The sequence below is a fragment of the Centruroides sculpturatus genome, unplaced genomic scaffold (genome assembly GCF_000671375.1).
Source record: "Centruroides sculpturatus isolate CEXI.00-Female unplaced genomic scaffold, Cexi_2.0 scaffold204, whole genome shotgun sequence".
Taxonomy (NCBI): domain Eukaryota; kingdom Metazoa; phylum Arthropoda; class Arachnida; order Scorpiones; family Buthidae; genus Centruroides; species Centruroides sculpturatus.
In genome coordinates this window covers 99,675-114,605 of record NW_019384459.1, presented here as the reverse complement: position 1 = coordinate 114,605, position 14,931 = coordinate 99,675, and the positions used below count along the sequence as shown (strand labels likewise).

General features: G+C 28.3%; 2 non-coding genes across 2 annotated transcripts; one reads left to right on the top strand and one right to left on the bottom strand.

The window, feature by feature from the left end:
• Positions 1 to 12,600: 12,600 nt before the first annotated feature.
• Positions 12,601 to 12,684, bottom strand: Trnal-uaa. Its single transcript has one exon. It is a non-coding gene; the product is annotated as a tRNA-Leu (tRNA).
• An 814-nt stretch (positions 12,685 to 13,498) lies between these two features.
• Trnal-uaa lies at positions 13,499 to 13,582 on the top strand. Its single transcript has one exon. It is a non-coding gene; the product is annotated as a tRNA-Leu (tRNA).
• Positions 13,583 to 14,931: the final 1,349 nt, after the last annotated feature.

The window sequence follows — 14,931 nt, the reverse complement described above, 5'->3', positions numbered from 1 at the left end:
GAGTAAATTTAAAATTTGTTACAGATTATTCACGTATCCAGAAATGATTGTCATTCAATCTAGTCGTTAATTTGACATTAGGAGAGACGAAATGAGGTACCGGACATTCTATAAACGTGTTGATTTAATCTCATTTCTCTCGAGTTTAACTTGTTATTCTTACGTAACTCGATAAGAGAATTTTAGATTAGAGTGGGTTGACGTTCCTGTACTTATCACAATAGCTAAACTTTTTAATTGCTTTAATTAAGAAACATTGTTGTTCTGTCACGACAGACTTAATCCAAATGAATCATTTTGTATCCCGTAACGAGTTTAGTCTTACCATAAGAGAATAAAACTAGTTTTAAGGGCGTAACTTAACGATATGAGACTTAGAAAAGCGACCATTTGCCTGTGCTCTCCAGCATCCTTCCAGCATCCCTCCAGCATCCCTATCGTCGTCTACTACTTTTAACTCGTATGAATATTAAATTTAACGTCGAAAAATAGCATTATTTCGATAGGAAATTAAATGAGAAGTTGGGTAGACATTCGATTCACTATAAATACTTTTATATCAAACTGGATATTGTAAATTGATCCGGAGCTTCCGATGATAATCGCATCTTGCGGTTGCGGTTATTAGATGTATTTTTATTAAAGTTGAACGCTTCTTCGGGCATTTTTAACGTTAGAAAATTAAATTTGACATCGAAAATTGAAGTTTTTACGCCAAATATTAAGTGATAACACAATTAAGTTAACGTAATTTGTTTTTTTTATAATCTAAAGATTGCTCAGTAATCTTGATGATCAAGTAATAAAATTTAATTATGTTTGATGATAGATACTTCAATGTCACTGTATTAATGTTTAACAATGTTATTCGCTTTTTATACATAAAATATTTAATTTTGTTACAGATATTATATTTTCCTGTGCCAAATTATATAATTGGTAATATATACAACTGATTCGAGTTCTATGAAATTTGTTGCTTAGATCGCATTTTCTTGAATTATTAGATTAATTTTTTCAATAAATAATTTTTATTTAGTCGAAATTATTTTCTAAAATCTATAACAATATATTTTATACGGGAAAATAAATATATAGACACTATTACTGTATTTTAGTAAAAATTCCTTTGAGTATGGAAGATGCAGATCAAGATTTAATGGGTTTTCTCTAACTTTAACAAGGAAAATAATACTTAAATTTGCTATTTTTATTTGTCTTTCTTCAATTTATTTAAAATCATGGGTTTGTGTATTAGAGGAATTGATGATATTAAATTTTCATTATTAAAAGTCAAAAGGTGGGGAGATAGAGAGAATCACGTATCATATCTCGAGTGGGGTGAAGATTTTACTCGTTAATTAGCATTAATAATTTTTATAAAGCTCACCTCTAATCTTTTTGCCATTACATAAGAATTAATAATATGAAAATGTTTCAAATAAAATATCGTAACAGATGGCGTCACAGGCAATTTTAACTTTATTGCCGGGAAAGTTACGCAACTCATTGCTGGTTTATTTATTATAGAAACAGCAGTTATTTCTCCTGGCTTTTTTGTAATAACTACTTATTCACTAGAATATCTCCACGCAAAAATTCTAAAAAAGAAAAAATAATTTTTATTTTAGAGAAGAAAATTTATCTTTTCATTGTTTATTAAGGTAAAAAAAGTGGTTTCATCTTTATCATCATGGAATATTTAAGGCATTAATGTATCGACCAACTCTAATTATCACTAAAACTACACTTGATTCCAGCAAAGATTTTCCAATGAACTACTCTTAATTTTAATTAACTGCAGTGAAAGAATCACTTATAAATAAATATTTTAATTAAACTTAGTTATTAAATTTATTAATTTATTTTTATTTTTATATTATTTATCTTTAATTCGTTTATCAAAGTAAAATTATACGTCTTTCTCATGTATACTGTTATAAATTAATAAATCTTTAACTGTATATAAAGTAAAATATTTATAACTTAATTTAGTTTAAATTTATAAAATATTATAATAAATTTTTCAATTTATTCTGTATAATTTGAGAAGTAATAAGACTGAAATAACGTTTTATATAAAAAAAATCGTAATAATTACATACAAATTAAAGTAGATCGTTTTATAAAAGCACAATTATTCCTAAATTATTTGATAAATTGTTACTGATTTATTATTAACTATAGCCTATATAACCTCTAGGAATCTTGTGTGTTGGATGATGAATGTGACATCCAAACCACATAAGCTGCTATACGTCTACAATATTTTTTGTTATAACACCTCGTAATTCTTCATCTACTATTGTTCCAATGTTATGAGAGTAAGTTTATTTCTGCTTATTAACAGATAAAAGCAGCGATAAAAAAATGATTTAGCTGCATAAAAGAAAGTCCAACTTCCTGGATTATTCCCTTTTCATTACATAAAAGATGAGAAATTATCTTAATTAATAATATATAAAACCTTGATGCTTTATTGATTCATTCTTATATTATCCTATAAGAATAGCTTCTGTAAATATTAAATAAATTTATGTACTAACTTCAACAAAATTCTCCTTGCACCTTAAAAAATAAAATATATATTCGTTCTTCTGTGGTTTGTGTGGACTTCTTCTATTTGTTTGTGTCGAATGTCGGTTACCATAGAAACTGTCTCTAGTAGTCATTTTTTTCTTAAGCATCTTTTAGTGGAAAAAAAATAAAATAAAGTTTCTTTTTCATAACATTGATGCTGTTTCCTTTACAATTACTCGTACTAAAGAGTTATTGGAAAAAAATTGCCCTAATTTAGGTTCGTTTGTATGTCTGTCAGACGGAGCTTTCTTTCAAACTTAACTTAACTATGATTGAAGCCTTCAAATAAAAATAGTTTAACTACTTGTATAAATCTGATTATCGTTTAACTAAATTGAAAATAAAAATAAAAAGAAAAAAAACTTCTATTTTTCTCTTTCCTGAACGGGAGTGACAGGAATACAAACATTCTTTTCTATCTGAACTTTTATTCTTGATTCGATAAACGTAAGCTGGAATATTTTCCAGATCATGGGATGACTGATCGCTTTTCAAGTGTCTTCTTTTTTGATTTATAATATATAAAGAAAATAAATATAAGAATTGTTCGTGTCAAAATATCAAAAGTTTCGTCTAAAACATTAAAAATAAAGATTTAAAACGTTTATTTTTAAATTATAATAACAACTATTTATGTATTTTTAATTTATTTTAATAAAATTTAATACAGGAATGAATTTAAATAGATTTTCCCCCTATTTTTCTATATAATGTTCGGCTTCACTGCATTTCTAGTAAACCATGCCGTAAAGCTAACAATTTTATTTTACAATTACAAAGAAAATATAACTGATAAACGCAAATAAATCTTCAGACAATTTTAAGAAAAGCTTATAATAATTGTTTGAGGGCAATAAACGCTTACTGAAAAACATATTAATATTAATAACACAGAATAGAATTTATTATAAATTGCTATCGCATTTTTATCCTTTAAAATTTAAATTTGACATAAAAAAATATTTAGCTAAACTATAAAAAAAAATTATTAATTGTCTACTAAAATTTATTCTAGTACAAAATACTAATTCTTATATTTTTCTCGATAAAACTTAAAAAATTCATAAATTCATAACCATTTTTTTATTCAATTTATATTATGATTTATCACGTTAAAAGGTTTTTAAAGTTAAATATATTTTTTAATAAAAAATATAAGTTTAGTGTATAAAAGTATAAAATTTAATATATAATAAACATAATAAAATTCACTAATCGTTTATAAAAGCAAAAAAAGTAAAGTAGAGTCCAGGAATCTTTACCAAAGGTGTTCCATTCATGCTGCTGAATATTCAATTATTCATTTTTTTTTAAAAAATAAGAAGAATTTTTCATGTCTAAACTGTCACACGCAGTGAACAAAGAGAATAAATTAGATAATAAATCAGCTAATAAGTGTCAATATATGTGATTTTTGGCCAAACTCCAAAGAACATCAGGTGGACTCCTGCAATTACTAAGAGATCAATTAATAGTTGCAAATAATTAATTACTGAATAAATTTATTAATCAAAAAATGTTTTATACATGTAAGAAAAAATTTGCCATAAATTTTAAAGTTAGAAAAATCACTTAACCAATTTCCTAAAAGTTTTCTTGCAAAGTTTAAACTAGAAATGGCAGCAGTTAAATATTTTTATAGGAAACGTAAAAAAATTAATCAAAAATGACAGCTTCGAGAGATGAAGGATATAAAATTCTAGTCTACTTTAAAAAAAAAAAAGCTGGCAAAGTTGTTGCTGAACTTTCCTGGCATTCTTTATGTTTTCATCTCTAATAATTGTTGCTATCGAATCTACAGTCTGGTTCGGAGGATGTTAAGAGGATGGAGTCCATATCTCCCAAACCACTAGTCCAATTTTTCTGAAAATTTCTACAAACGTTGCCCTCTAATACACAAATCATCCTGAAAAATTTCAGAAACTTCCGACAAAAGGCACAGGAATTATTAAGCTTCAAAGTGAGTGAACATAATCGCGCTCCTACACACACGTACTGTACTTGTCAGAAAAAACCCCGAATTTTTTGCATTTATCGAAGGTTCTCCGATTCCAAAAATATAAAAGTCATGGAGGGAGTCATTTTTTGACAATGGCCATACTTTCCCTCTGTCATATATAACAGCCAGAAAAGTGGGAAAAAATATATTAAAATATTATCTTTTAGTTCGTTTCTCTCCATCAAAATTGATGACGTTAATAAATAAGAAATAATAAGCTTATATAAAAGTTAAGATTGATTATTGATTAAATAAAATGTGCAGTGAAACATGATTTCTTATAGAATTTGATACGGTATATCTGGATGTCTTCTATCAATCAATCACTACAAGACAAAAATGATCATTTTTAGAAGTCTTCTATTTCAAATAGAATTGCAAACGTAATTATATATAATGATAACTGCGCCCATTTATATAAATTATCCGAAAAAGCAAGACTTTTCTTATCTTTCTCTTAAATTTCACGTCTTCTTCTATTCATTTCTTTATCACATTTTATGCTCTTTTATCCAGAAATATTAATAAATAAATCTTTAAATTAAAGATCATAAAGAAAGCCTATTTATATTATTATTTATTTATTTATTTTTACTTCTCCGCTGTTATATATAATAGGGGAAAGTATGACCCCCAAATTTTTACATTTTTTGGACTCGGGGGACCTTGAAACATCGAGAAATACAAAACAAGTTGAAGGGTTTTTCTGTATGTATGGATGTTAGTGTATGTGGGGAGGGCATGATTTTGTTCATTTTGAAGCTTAATAACTCCTGTCCATTTTGTCGAAAATTTCTAAAATTTGGCAGGCAGGTTTGTATATTATGAACGTTGATGCTATTAAATTTTGATAGCTAAAAGTCGAGGGGTTGAGAGACACAGGTTATGTGTTATATCTCAAGTGGGGTGAGACATAATGATTTTACTCGGTTATTAGCATTTATAATATTTTTTTAAAAATAAAACTCATCCCTACCCTCAAAATTAAGTTTATTTTTATTTTATAATAATTAATAATATTAAAAACAATTTTAATAAAATCTCATAACAGATGAAGTCACACACAATTTTAACTCGTACATAATTCTACCGGATTTTTTTTACTATAAAATAATTTATTTTATATAAAAACTTGAATTTTATACATATTTTTAGGGTTTAAACAAGATAATTAAGGTACACGAATAACTAGAAAAAAGATAATTTAGGTTAAATAATTTAATTATCTAATTAAACTAATTAGAAATAGCTGAAGTTGTATTATGGCGATATTTTTATTAATTTATGGATTTTTATAGGAACAACGATTAAAAAAAGAACTAGAGAAATGTTACTTGTTACTATTTATAAGCTTAGATAAAAATTAATTTAATAAAATATGATTTAATACAGCGAAAATGCTTCACTAGTTAAGATATGATAAAAAAAAAAAAAGTGAAGATGGAGAGGAGTTATACAATATTAATTATTACTGCTGATTAAATTCGTTAAAAATTACTTTGTAGTTAATAATTATAAGTTATAATGTTAATTAATTAATAATTTAAAAATATATGCTAAATGGCACGAAGCCAAAGTATTAATTTTTAAGATTAAATATAGAAAAGTTAAATTGTATCAGGTTTTTTACTTTACCCGCTATTAGACGTAACAGAGGGAAGGTATGGAGGGGTACAGTTACTGATCTCCCTCTAATATTTTTACATTTTTGGACTCGGAGGATCTTGAAACACCGAGAAATGTAAAAAAATCCGGGAGTTTTTCGCATGTATGCGAGTTAGTGTGTGTGTGTGGGGGGTCCGATTATGTTCATCTACTTTGAACTTAATAACTCCTGTACCTTTTGTCCAAAATTTCTGAAATTTTGCAAGGAAGTTTAGGTATTAGGAACATTGATGCTGTTAAATTTTGGTGACTAAAGGTCAAACGGATGGGGAGATATAGAGGAATCACATGTCGTATCTCGAGTGGGACTAACTTAATCAAGTAATTAGCATTTACAATTTTTTAAATAAAACGCTTCTTTACTCTCAAAATTAAGCGTTTTTTTCCATTTTATAATAATTAATAATATAAAAATTTTTTTTAAATAACATCGCGTAACAGATGGCGCCACATAGGACTTTAACGTTTTTCCGAGAAAGTTAAGCAACTTGTTGCTGAATTTAATCACTTTTTCGATATAAATAATATTAAAAATATTTATTTATATATAATTACCAGAAAATAATTGTATAAAGTTATTAATCAATCTCCATTATTTAGTTTCTGAGAAATCTTACAAACAGACAGCTGGATAAATGAATTATTATTATTATTTTAAATCTTCAGAAAGATTATTTAATTATATACAATAAATTTTATACAGATTATTTAAGATAAATAAATTATTTAAATAATAATAAGTACTGTACGTATGCCTATACATCATACGATATACATTAATTATCCTTAAGGAAATGAACGTAACTTTTTGTTCTTATTATAATAATCTTGTGCAGAAAAATGATTCTATTCAATTCATTCAATTATTAAATTGATTTTGGCTTATTTATCATAGAAGAATATAGAAAGAGTAAAAAATGAATAATGTTCAAAGATTCAACTGATGTAATGGAGGTAGGAAATCTCTGTTGGAGGTCTTACAATCAGTAACATCACAGCTGGAAGGCGATGTGTACACCTGCTGAGAAATTATTCTCTTAAATTCACTCTCGCTTTCTTAAATGTGTTGAGGTCACACTCGTTACATACTTTAAGTGTACGAGAGACGTTATTAATTGTAACACAACAACCCGAATCAAGTTTTAATAAAATAAATGGAAAGAAAATTGGATATTGAAAGATTTAGAGAATAGATATTTTTACATTTAATGTATGCACTTTCTTTAGATTTACCTGAAAGGATTTACCTGTACGTTTTGATGATGCATATGACGTCAATGATAGCGGGTAAATATTGAAATAAGAATAAAATATTACTTAAGTTTAAGTGAGATTACAGAAATAGGTAAGATTTTATCATTTAAGTAATTAGATTTAATCTGTTACACTTGATGAGTAAATAGTAATAATGATGTTGATGTTGATAAAGATGAAGGAGAAAAATTGAAGATGAATAACGCATATAATATATAAAAAAAAAATAATTATTTATGATGTATTATTTTCTCGGTTGTTATAGGATAAGAGAGGGAACTCAGAGGGAGAAGTTTCCTTTGAGTTTGCATTTATAGAACTCAGGGAAATAACAGGAAATGTAGAGGAAAAATTCCCTTTGAATCTCCCATTCTGGATGTTTTTCCCTGCAGAATTTTTTTTTTCATTTTAAGGTTTCCTAATTCCAAAAACACTTATAAAAGGAAACAAAATTGTGTGTTCGTGCGTGTTTGTGTTGGTCTATACTTTGATTTATATCTCAGGATCCCATGGACCAAATCTTTTGAAATTTATCAAGAATACTTCTACGTGTAGAGCATTGATGCTATTACATTTTAAATAAAATAAGTCAAAGGAGAGGGTAGCTAGTGGGTCTTATCTCGAGTGGACTCAAACTTAATGAAAATTTTACTCGTTATTTCTAAACTTCAACCTTGAAAAATCACCCAACAAAAGTATACAAATAAAAAAGAAAATTACTTTATTTCAACATTTTCCTATTTAAAATAATTTATCATTGTCTTATCACCAATTAAATTTCTCTAGAATCATACAAAGATGATAGTGGATTCGAAAATCCACATTTTTATAATTCAAGTTGCCCTTTAAATCCGAGAAAAAATAAATATATATATATATATATATAATTTTGGCCGAATGTATTAAAAATAAAATGGAATTTTTCTGATAGTCGTAAGGTTATTAACTTTTCAAATTCTAATTACAGAAGTGTCAGCTTAAGAAGTTAAGTAGAGATTTTTATGTTTGTGCCATTTCTTGATTAAATATTAAATATAATGTTCCCATAAAAAAGTGTTATAAATGCTGATATATTATATAGATTATCTTTCAGAAATATCAAGCTATAAATTCTCTAAATAATTTATTTAAACGATAATACAAAAAAAAAGCAAGCATAACCTAGAAAATAACAGTAATAAAATACAGTAAAACTTGTGTAAACTGGAGAATTTTTCCCTTTTAGGCAGGTTTTTTTTTAAAATGTACATTTAAAAAAATCTTTTAATTGTTTTTATTTGTAAATTATTTAGATTATTTAAATATAAAAAAAATTTTATTTTTTAATAAATAAAATGTACGTAAATTTTTTTTAGTAATTAAGGATAATTTATAAAATTAAAAATTAATTTGATTATTATTTTATTTTAATAAATATTAACTAAATAAAATTTTATACATTTGTATTATGTGCTGCCATCTGTCTTCGTGGAAATAAATTATTTGTATAACATAATTTATATATTCATTTAAAAGTTTTATGCATTGTAACTAAAATAAAACTGAAATAATTAATATTTTGTTTGTTTGTTAGATTGAAAATCTAAGTGTCTTTATTTATTTTTTTTTTTTGTTGTTCCAATTAAGGGATTTAGTAGGAATTCTTCTTCCTCTTCTTCATTCTTTCCTTTATTCTCTTTTATTTATTCGCAGGTTTAATTGGTGCATTTCTGTAAGTTAAACAGACAAAATTCTCTTCAAATATCCTTCACTACAGAATAAATAAATGAAAAATAATTATTTGATGTTTGCTGTATTTCTTGTCTATTTAAATTTTAAATATTCTCTCCATTTTTAAATTTAAAACTTAGTTAATATGCAATGTCCTCTTCCAAAGTCTATAAATCAGATAGATTGGAGTCTGATTTCGATGAATTAGACACAAAAGAAATGGAGAAGATTAAATTTCCTTGAAATTGGACAAAGAATGTAAGTTAAAATCTTCTAATTTATTTGATTAATTTACTCTATCTACAAACTCCGAGGAATCGCAGCAGAAAAACAATTGTATTGTATGTACTTCAGAGACATTTTATCAGTTAATTTTAAAACTTTAAAAGAATAAATTAATTTCCATTGAAAACGAATTGTTTGAATGTTAAATAATTATAAAATTAGACCAAAAAAATTGCTGATTTATCCCAATTTTCACGAAAATGATGGAGACTGATTAATAGAAATGAATTAAAATTCAATTGTTCTATTTATAACTTTTATTTATCTCAAAATTTGATTATGTTTTTGTTTTTATTTTAAGTCAGAACTGCATACGAATGAGTATGACTTTTCTAAGACTTTTTTAAATAAGACTTATTATAACGAAGTGAGTTAACCCACACAAAATCGTATTATAAAACCTTTATTGTAACCTTAACCTACAGCTACTACTTTTTAGCATTTCAGGCCAAAGCCCAACTTCAGCAGAAGTTACGAACTCTATTATAAATTAAAATTCCGAAACAGCTAAGGTTACAATAATGGTTTTTTAATACAAATTTGAGGCTGAGTAGAGAAAGCCACTGAACACTGGTTCGTGAGTTCGCTCCTCGTAGCCACGTGGAATTTTCTGGGTTTTCTTCACTTTTGTAACACCTAAATAGGGGTCAGTTTTCCCTAGAAAGTCCTTCCGGGTGGCATCTCCCCTTGGTGTGTAGCGTTTCCCTACATAAATTAAACCAAACGAATTTGGGGCATGGGTTCACTTCACTCTCTTGGAATTTTAATTTTAAAATTAGAAAAATGAAATTCAAAAGGAGAGGAAAATATTTAAATACTTTCGAGTAATTATCACAATAGATTTGTGTTATCAATTCGGGAGGAAACTTTTATCTGATTTTAGGCTAGAAAGAAGGGGGAAAGTATATTTATATACACAGAAATTCGCGATATCTATAAAATAAATATTAAAACAGATAATTTAAAATCAGTCCAGTTTAAAGATTTTAACGCTTAACACAATCTTAATCGATGGGAAATAAATCTAAAAAAAAAAAAAAACAGAAAAGATAATGAAAGTTATGTAGCCTAGAGATTGGGCGGTGTCGAAGTACACCCGAAAGAGATTAAAAGAATTTATCTAAAATGTTTTTCGATCTGAAATTTATCTGAAATTTAGAAAACCGATGGAAATCTTCTATATTTAAATTTATACAAATCTTAGAATTTGTTAGAGATAGAAATAAAGTTAATTATTACTAAATGGCGGTCATGCGATATGCAAATGACAGCGTGCGATAAACTATAAATCTGATTTATAATCTCCGTTATTTCGGTGGAATTTTATATTTTTTCGATGATCAACATTTTTTTTATGGTCTCGAATTATTTATTTAGAAGTTTCTGCGAAAAGACAAGCAATTGTCAAGCATCGGAAATAAAAGAACTCTCTAAATTGAAGATATTTTTTTTCTTCTCTTAGATGGAAGATACGAAATCAAATTATATAAAGTGACTGTCAGATAGAATTTTACGAAATGTCAGGCTATGGAATTCATAAATCGGCATGCACATTATCCTTTGTTTCATTCTGACTTGTGTGAGAATTGTGAAAATTGTAGAAGGAAACAAAGCAATTTGTGATTGATCTGACTGTTGCAAAGTATGGATACAAATGAATACTGTATACAATTTAAAACGGTGTAACGGTAACGGTACTTTAGTATACATTTAGATTTATTTACAATATAAAACAGATGACAATTCCTCTTACCGGTAAACGGTAAGAGGAATTGTCATCTGTTTTATATTGTAAATAAATCTAAATGTATACTAAAGTAATTATAATGTCTGAAAGGAATATTAACTATAAATATTGAAATTAGTGTAATTTACTTCATACAAATATATTTAAGTTAATAATAATTATATATTTTCATTTTTGTATCGTTTTAATGCTAGAATACACAATCTTTTGCTATAATTTTTATTTATATAATCTCATATTTATTATCTTTATGACTTTTCTTCGGAAATTTTACCTAAATGAAGATTTAATTAAATTTTATTTTGCTACAGATATTAACGTTTGCAATACAAAATCGTACATTTGATAACTTCATATGGATCATTTATTATAAAAGTGAAGTAAGTCCATTTTTCTGCGTGTTAAGATATGTAAGAATTTGCATTTAAATCGATTCAAATCTGCTAAATTTATGGAAAATCTACCGAAAGTTATGATTACATCTAATGATTTTAGTTGTAACATATCGGGCAAGACGATGTTGAACAGAGAATAAAGTAAACGAAATAAATGACAATTGATTACATGTATTATTGTTACAAATAAATGTAGACATATAAATAAAGTACATATGTATGTAGTCATTACAAAATACGCTATAATTATATTAAAGAGTAATGTAATTTTAAAAAATGGCACGTACAGTGGCGTAGCGTGGGTGTCAGCTGTTCGGGGCAAAGGAAAATTTCGCCGCCCCCTTATTTAGGCATCTCAATTTAAAAGACTAAAATTCAATTTCGTCACAGAATAAGTAATGAAAAATTCTAGTGTCGCCACCTTTTTAAAATCGCTGACCCGGACGGCAAGTGAGGTTTGTTGGAACAGAAGTTTCTGACGCATGCGTAATGTCATTTTGCAATGCGAAGAATAACGTGCAGTGCATACCGGTTCTAAATCAGTTACAGTTAGGGACTAGAGAGACGTCAGTAACCTAAATGAGTTAGCTCTATTGGATATTGGAGATGTGTATGAATACGAATCGTATAAGCAAAGAAAAAAAAAAGGTCGACAGGTTGCGCACGATATCACCGGACAAAATTAACATTTCACTCGGACTGTCCGGGCAAAAACCGGGCGGGTTGTAACACTATTTCGTGCTTATTTCAGTCGGTCCGAATCGTAGGTGCGACAAAAATACGAAATAAAATGGCTCAAATTTTTACAAAATACTATTATTATTTATTGTGGAATTTTTCCGCCCTCACTACGCTACGCCACTGGGCACGTATAGAATATTTTCCAAAAACCGCGACCATACAACATCTCGCAAATCGAACGACAAGGTTACATCTCGATAAATGTTCACTCGATCAAAACAACCTGTCAGAAGTGGGGTTCGAACCCACGCCCTCATACGAGGACCAGATCTTAAGTCTGGCGCCTTAGACCACTCGGCCATTCTGACGAGACGTAACAATTTTCTAATCGCGTGATTATCAAATTGAAAAGCAATCGTTATCAATCTTGTCTACGAGTTTCGCATTTTCGTTACACCTCTCTGCTTTCGGAAGAAATGCCATTCTAACTGCCGTCATCGAATGGACATTTCGCAACTAACTTTTCATCTTTCATCGCATGTTAGTCGTCGATAGTAACGAATCGTTCGGTTTTTCATCGAACGTGCTTGCGTTTCATCTCGAGTTGAGAATTGCTAAGCCGACGGTTTATGAAATTCGTCTGCAATTTCGCTTCTTATAAAGTTTTTTACAGAAGCGACGGGAATAAGCTTCTGTGTAACATTTATCCTGAATCATCATTCCCTCTAGAATGTACTTAAAACACACAACACGTTTTTCTTCCGCAGCTGAAATCATCAGCCATTACAGATGTGCAGAAATAAAATTATAATTATTTCAACGACAATAATAATTTGCATTCGAATGACACGTAAAAAATAAGCATCATCGATTGAGAATTTCAAAAGATTTTCAATGAGTGACGAGTTGTCTGTCATTGTGAAAAATTTATTTTATTCGAGGCAAAATACAGACTTGAAAAAATCAAAGGAGAAATGTCACCAAAGTCTCAGTAGTTAATTCCGGACAGGATTATGTTCCTTTCAGGCCCTCGGTGCAATTTTGTTACAAGTCACTTTTATGTAAAACTAATTTTATTTCTGCACACCTGTAATGGCTGATGATTTGCGAAACTGGTAGACCGGATTGATAACGATTGCTTTTCGATTTGATAATTGTGCGATTAGGGAATTGCTACATCTCGTCAGAATGGCCGAGTGGTCTAAGGCGCCAGACTTAAGATCTGGTCCTCGTGTGAGGGCGTGGGTTCGAACCCCACTTCTGACAGGCTGTTTTGCTCGAGTGAACATTTATCGGGATGTAACGTTGTCGTTCGATTTGCATCCGGGATGTTGTATGGTCGCGGTTTTTGGAAAATGTTCCGTACGTGCCACTTTTTTTTTTATTACATTTCTCTTTAGAGATGTGAAATTCAAATTCTTGAACGAAATAGTATTCTGAAATTTGCTTTGCTTCTTTGCTTTATTCGAGATATTTTTATTCCTGGAACACAGAGGCAGAAAGGTAGACCTTTCCTATACGATAACGTAAAGTAAAGATAATGCCGAAATTTCACACAAGGAATTTAAACGACGAAAGTTTTCCACGTAGTTCGTCTCTAGAGCAAAAAATAAATTCACGTTAAAGAAATACAAAAAATATCCGATGGATAATCTGATGGTTTGAGTTGAGCGACTGCGGATTATACAATGAACCAACTAATTGTAATACGTTGAAGAAAACAGTGTATTAGATGTATTTATCATAAACAGTGCTGCCTCATTTCTTACTATATTTGATTCGCGTGTGTCACACGTCATCTCACTTTTCTAAAAGGTGATAATTTGAAATTACAGATGAGTATGTGAATAAATTAAACCAAAAATTTACCCGCAGTTATAAATAGAGATCAATTGTGAACTGTTACATTGCTACATATTGTGAATAACAGTTTTGTACACAACGTTTTCTCTGTATATAGTGTATCAGTTTAATAAACAAATCCATTTGCATTTTTGTTTTATTTTATTTCATATGGCCTGACATCATAATTGGAAAAACCATAGCTTATCCTCTGATGCATTTAAACAGCTATAGAAATTTAATCCAGATAAGGGCAAACTTTTCAGTACCTTGAGAAATAGTATTTGGGATGAAATAGTTGTGTATTTACGACAAAGGAAATTACATTTTTTATGACATTCACATTGACTCTACATATTATGGTAATTTATAAGATATTTTTCTTTATCAAAAATAACATTCGAATGAAGATTTATTGATGACACCTGTCCTTTGTTTATGTAGTCCTATATGTATGATTAAAATGTCAGTAACATGTTTTTCGTTTAGACTTCATGTTATCTCCATCCCTGTCAATATCTAATTATACTGTTTGAATTCTTGCCATTCTATATGTCAACCTCTAACTTATAACCCTCTAATTTCCTCTGTCATTATCTGCCTGTAAATATGACCCTAAATAGTTGAAATTTTCATTTTTTTAAAACTCATCTGGAAGTCTAATTCCCTCTTTCTCTTGTAACAACTCATATATGAATTTGAAGAATAAAAACTATTGACTTTTAATCCCCTCTCTAACCTGTTTCTAACTTTTTCTGGCTCAACCTTAATCA